This window comes from Carcharodon carcharias, chromosome 16 (assembly GCF_017639515.1).
Source record: "Carcharodon carcharias isolate sCarCar2 chromosome 16, sCarCar2.pri, whole genome shotgun sequence".
NCBI classification, from domain to species: Eukaryota; Metazoa; Chordata; class Chondrichthyes; order Lamniformes; family Lamnidae; genus Carcharodon; species Carcharodon carcharias.
In genome coordinates, this window is record NC_054482.1 from 60,004,228 (window position 1) to 60,011,111 (window position 6,884).

A 6,884-nucleotide genomic window follows, 5' to 3' on the forward strand; every position below is an offset into this window, starting at 1 on the left:
TTAAGTGACTGTGGTTTTAAGAAAAGTTGAGAAAGGAATGGAAGAGGAGTAGGCAGAGATGTGGATTGACAGGAGGCTGCCTCCAATTGCACCCACGCTAAACTAGCCGAGTCCAAACAAAGCTCAAAATAAATATTACAGATATTAGCAGAATAATATTAAAACTGAAAATTTGGCAGTGCCAAACTACCTAAATGCTTGGGACTTTGCAGAAAAACTTTACGAATTCTGGGTGTTTTCTTATTCCAAATAAAGGAAGAAATTAATTGGTCTACTGCACCAAAAAATGCTTGGGAACAAACAATGGAATGCACTGAAATAAGTATAGAAATTTTAGTAAAATATTCATCTTTACAGAATTTATGTGACCAACTAAAGAAAGGGGTAAGCTAGACCAACGTACTATGTTCTGCTTCATACATTCCAACAAAGGGTCAAAGTTGAGTTTAAAAAAGTCTCCACGGGATCGATTAACTAAAATGCCTAAATATTTAAAACTGTTTACTGAGATCTTGAAGGGGAGGAAAGAAAGAAGGTAACTCTTTGCAATAGAGTTAATGGGAAAAATTTCACTCTTTTGCAAATTTTGCAATCTTTCCCTGAAATTTAATACTTAACCCAGGAGAGTATTTTCTGAATTTTGCCCCACCAATTTCTTATGAATTAATTTCAGTGGTCATCTTACCTCATGACCCTAAACTAGTTGAAAAGGGCTAAAACCAGTCAATGCATTAGGAGCACCTCTAATAGCAAATAACAAAAATGGAATTCCCGTGCTCCAATCCTGTGGATAATTCTGACAGTATGCTCTCATCATAGTTTTAAAAGTTTGATGCCATCTTTCCAAGGCTCCTTGTGACTCTAGATGATAAGCTGTTGATTTAAACTGTTTTATCCCCAAACTATTCATTACTTCCTTAAACAGCTGTGAGATGAAATTTGACCCCTGACCCGATTGTATTTCTTTAGGTAAACCGTATCTTGTGAAAAATGTAATTAACTCCTCCACAATCTTCTTAGTTGTAATATTTCTTAAAGGTGTTGCTTCAGGAAACCTAGTAGACACATCTATTATTGTCAGTAAATACTGATTTCCACTTTTAGTCTTAGGGAGGAGTCCTACACAATCAATCATGACCCTGGTAAAAGATTCTTCAAAAATTGGTATTGCAATTAAAGGCGCAGGCTTATCACTGCTTGTGCTTTCCTGTTTTTTGACATATATGACAGGTTCTATAGAATTTGACTACATCCCTATGTAATCCTGGCCAAAAAAAAACCTCTGTATCTTTTCCTGTGTTTTCCTAGGAGAGAATTTTCTACCAGTCAGGGGGGTTGGACAGGAGCGGATGCGGGCGGGCACAGAGCCGATTGCCATCCATGATGCGTACCTGGAAGCGCTGTGTGCTCTCTGTGCGGGTGGGGGGAGTAGGCTGTTGGGGCCTGTACTCATTCACGCATGCAAAAAGGCAAAGAGTTGCCTCAGGGCGATTAGTTTGATCTCAAAAAATGTTAATAAAGACAAAAAAAAAATTTTTAAGACATGTTCCCTAATGTGACAGTGTCACATGAGCTGGGACATGTCAATGAATTTTATTGAAAAATTTTATTAAACTTTAAATACCTTCATGAAACCTCATCCCACTTCATGATAAATGCAAAGGCCGCCTGGGCTCTTTGCTTGCCAGCCAACCTTAAGATTGGACAGGCAGCTCAGTTTAGTATTTTCATTGTTTTTAAATGGCCTTAATAGGCCTTTGACAGTTTGGCAGGTGCGTAGCCGACTCCAGTGCGTGCCCGCTGAACTGAATACCTGAATGACGTGTGGTGACGTTGGGACACACGCTCGACATCACCGCATGTCATTTTATGCGTTGGTGAACAGGTTCTGCTCCTAATTCCTAAATATTCCCCATTGGAATTTCATGAGCAATCCTTAGAATCTTGTTTCTATAACCTAATGGGATAACAATCTGATGCATCTCCTTCCAGCTTTCATTTGCTGAGACTTATTCCGACCGACATTTTCTCATTAACATATTCCCTTGAAGATAGTAACATACTGGAATACACTTTGTTTTGGTTTCTGAATAAACTTCCTCCTAACCAATGTTATCAAATACAGTACAAAAAAATCAAAATACCTGGAAAAACTCAGCAGGTCTGACAGCATCTGAGGAGAGGAATACAGTTAACGTTTCAAGTCCGTATGACTCTTCCACAGAACTAAGGAAACATAGAAGAGAGGTGAAATATAAGCTGGTTTGGGGGTTGGGGGTGGGGGTGGCGGGGGGTGGGGGGGGTGGGGTGGGTGGGACAGGTAGAGCTGGATAGAGGGCCAGTGATAGGTGGAGATTGCCAAAAGATGTCATAGACAAAAGGACAAAGAGGTGTTGACGGTGGTGATATTAGCTAAGAAATGTGCTAATAAGTGACATTAAGGATAGAAAGCAGGGCAAGCAAGGTACAGATAGCCCTAGTGGGGATGGGGTGGGGAGAAGGGATCAAAATAGGCTAAAAGGTAGAGATAAAACAATGGATGGAAATACATTTAAAAATAATGGAAATAGGTGGGAAAAGAAAAATCTATATAAATTATTGGAAAAAAGGGGGGTCGGAAAGGGGGTGGCGATGGAGGAGAGAATTCATGATCTAAAGTTGTTGAACTCAATATTCAGTCTGGAAGGCTATAAAGTGCCTAGTCGGAAGATAAGGTGCTGTTCCTCCAGTTTACAGTGTCAGCTAATTGGATTTCAACACCATCTTCTTGCCTTTAAACTGCCTGCTTATCTTGTTTATATTGTTCTTCCCGATGTGCTTTGATCTCATTATAACACAATCAGGAAACAACCCAGGATGTTCCTTCTGTAGCACCTCTATTGAAAACACTTCTCCAGGCTGCTCAACTACCATAGGCATCACCCTCATTTGCAATCCAGCTATATCATTACCCAGAATAAATTGAACCCCTGCAACGGGCAATTTTTCCACCACTTTGACTATAACTTCACCCGTCTTCCATCTGCTCTTTAAATTTATCTTCCACAATGGAATAGATTTAGCATCTCCATGAGCCCCACTTATTATTTCCTTCTCCTGCAACATTCTCTCTGAACAACAAATATCAATATCCCACAACAATAAGGATTGACTGGCTCCTAAATCTCTTAATATTTTAACATCTTTACCTACTCCACCCTATATGCATGGAAAGACTTTGCCTTCACATACAAAGTCTTTAAACATTTCTGCAGCCTGCTCCTCAGAATGTTCTTGAGTAAACTGTGAACACATCCCCACTTCTTTACATTTCACTGATTCTCCCTGTTTCACCTGCACACAAACCACTGGTTTCTCCTGTGCCTGAACTTCAGAACCCACAGTACTTTTACTTCCAGAACTTTTCTGTACCCCAATAATTCCTACAGATTTTTCCTGCAACCCCCAACACACTGACTTCGTGTGCCCCACTTTATAACAATGAAAACACCTCAATTTTCGAATGTCACTTCTACCTTCAGCACCTTCATTTTTATTCTAAGAAAAAACTTCCTGGGAACTTCCAGCTACTCCCTTCACTTTCTTGACTACCTGCCTTCCTTTCACCTTCGGTCGTGGACTTAATTTTAGGGAATGAAGCTGGGCAAGTGGCAGAGGTGTCAGTGGGGGATCATTTTTCAGATAGTGATCATAACTCCATTAGATTCAAGGTTGTTATGGAAAAGGACAGGGATGGGCCAGAAATCAGTTCTAAATTGGAGGAAGGCCAATTTTAATATGATCAGATATGATTTGGCCAGAGTGGACTGGGAGCAACTATTTTTAGGTAGATCTGCATCACAGCATTCAAGAAGGAAATAGGGAGAGTACAGGGCCAACATATTCCAGTAAAGACAAGGGGTGGGACCAACAAATCCAGGATGTCGGGGGATATACAGGATTGGATAAAGAGAAAAAGAAAGGCTTATGGCAGATACCGAGGGCTCAAAACAGCAGAAGCCCTGGAGGAGTATAGAATGTGTAACAAGGAAATCAGGAGAGCAAAAAGGGGGCATGAGAAAACACTGGCAGGTAAAATAAAGGAAATTCCAAAGTGGATAACTAGGGAAAGGGTAGGGCCCATTAAGGACCATTGTGGTAATTTGTGTGTGGAGCCAGGAGATGTAGGTAGGGTTCTAAATGAATACTTTGTGTCGGTGTTTACAAGTGAGGGACAACATGGGTATGGAAATCAGGCAGAAGGACTGTGTTATATTTAAAGAAATTAACATAGAAAGAGAGGAGGTTCTAAGTGGTCTGGCAGGCTTAAAAGTAGATAAATCTCCAGGCCCGGATGAAATATATCCCAGGCTGTTGAGTGAGGCAAGGGAGGAGATAGCAGGGGCACTGGCAATAATTTTCAATACCTCTCTGGCCACAGGAGAGGTGCCAGAGGACTGGAGGACAGCCAATGTGGTACTGTTATTCAAGAAGGGAGGGAGGGATAAACCAGGGAACTAAAGGCCAGTCAGTTCTAACCTCAGTGGTGGGGAAAATATTGGAAGCAATTCTGAGGGACAGAACTAATCTACACTTGGAGAGGCAGGGATTAATCAAGGACAGTCAGCATGGTTTTGTTAAGGGGAGGTCATGTCTGACCAATTTGATTGAATTTTTCGAAGAGGTGACCAGGTGTGCAGATGAGTGTAATGCATTTGAGTAGTTTACTTGGACTTCAGCAAGGCTTTTGATAAGGTCCACATGGGAGACTGATAACGAAGGTAAGAGCCCGTGGGATCCAAGGCACTTTGGCAAATTGGACCCAGAATTGTCTGAGTGGCAGGAAGCAGAGGGTGATGGTCGAGGGGTATTTTTGTGACTGGGTGCCTGTGTCCAATGGCGTCCCACAGGGATCGGTGTTGGGTCCCTTGCTGTTTATGGTACATATGAATGATTTAGACTTAAATGTAGGAGGGTTGATCAGTAAGTTCGCAGATGACACAAAAATTGATGGGGTGGTAAATAGTGAAGAGGATAGCCTTAGATTGCAGGAGAATATAGATGGGCTGGCTGGATGGACTGATCAGTGGCAAATGGAATTTAATCTGGATAAGTGTAAGGTGATGTGCTTGGGCAGGACAAACAAGACACGGGAATACATGATGAATGGTAGGACCCTGGGAAGCACTAAGGATCAGAAGGACCTTGGTGTGCATGTCCACCAGTCCCTTAAGGTAGCAGGACAGGTAGATAAAATGGTTAAGAGGCATATGGGATACTTGCCTTTATTTGCCAAGTCATAGAATATAAGAGCAGGGAGGTTATGCTGGAACTGTATAAAAAGCTGGTTAGGACACAGCTAGAGTACTGCGTGCAGTTCTGGAATCTGCATTATAGGAAGGATGTGATTGCACTAGAGAGAGTGCAGAGGAGATTTACCAGGATCTTGCCTGGGCTGGAAAGTTTTAGTTATGAGGAGAGATTGGACAGACTGGGCTTATTTTCCCTGGAGCAGAGGAGATTGAGGGGGGGGGGGGCGGTGGGGGAGAGTTGGTGGGGACATGACTGAGGTGTGTAAAATTATGAGGGGCATAAATAGGGTAGACAGGAAGGAACTTTTCCTCTTGGTGGAGGGAGCAATAACCAGGGGGCATAGATTTAAGGTAAGGGGCTGGAGGCTTAGAGGGGATGTGTGGAAGAATTTTTTCACCCAGAGGGTGGTGGGAATCTGGAACTCACTGCCTGAAAGGGTGGTAGAGGCAAATACCCTAATAATATTTAAGAAGTATTTGGATGTGCACTTGCAATGCCATGGCATACAAGGCTATGGACCTAGTGTTGGAAAATGGGATTAGAATAGTTAGGTATTTGTTTGCCTGGCGCGGACTTGATGAGCCAAAAGGCCTTTTCTGTGCTGTGGACCTCTATGACTCTATGACTCTCTAACTTAGATTGTAATAATAATGTCCAGTTTTTCTGTGGCCATTTCATCTATTTAGCTAGCTTCTCAAATGAAATAAAGAATGCTTCAATATCTGTTTCCTCAAACTTCGGAAGAGCTTGCATAAATTTAAACATATCCCCACTAGGTTCTACTCTGGAGATAAATCCTTCCTCACCCACTGACATCTCTTTTCTAGCTATCAACATTTTCAATTAGAATTATTTTTCTCTCTCTCGTTCTCTTTCCTCCTCCATCTTCGCAATTTCTAATTCCATTTTAAAAGCCATTTCTCTGTCCATCGCTTCTAATTCAAGCTTTGTAACTGAAGTCTCACTACCTCCAGCTGTGACTCACTAGTGTCAGGTTTCACTTCCAACTGTAGATGCTGTGCTATACTTTTAACTATATCAGATTTCCTAGCTTCTGTAGGTAACGCCAATTGTAACTTATACGCCAACTTTGTTAACTTACTTTTGGTTACTCTCTCCAACCCACTTAGAGTTATCTTTTACTCCCAGACAAGTCTTAGCAATTGCCAAAGCCATCTTGCAATCTCACTACTTCTAAAATACCTCACCAACTCCTGAATTCAAAGAGCCTTGTAATCGTAAGCTTTATGATTCACCAATTCCTAACCAATCAAGAATTAGAAATATAATTTATTCCTAGCACAGTCCCCAATTGTTATGACTGATGCAGTTGGTAAAGCGGGGTTGTTTAAAAAATCCCAGAGGGAAAATTTAAACAACTGTCATAACCAATAATTTTAAGTGTTATGTTTGAGATGCAACTCAAAACTCAGGAATCAGACTACTAGTTCTTGAGGTTTTACATTAAACTAAATGAAACATTTTATTAATTTGCACAGGTTAAAATATATATACACATGGCTACAAATTACTACTATCATAACTTTTAACAAATTCCCAAACTAACCTCCATTAAGGCAACAACAACCCAT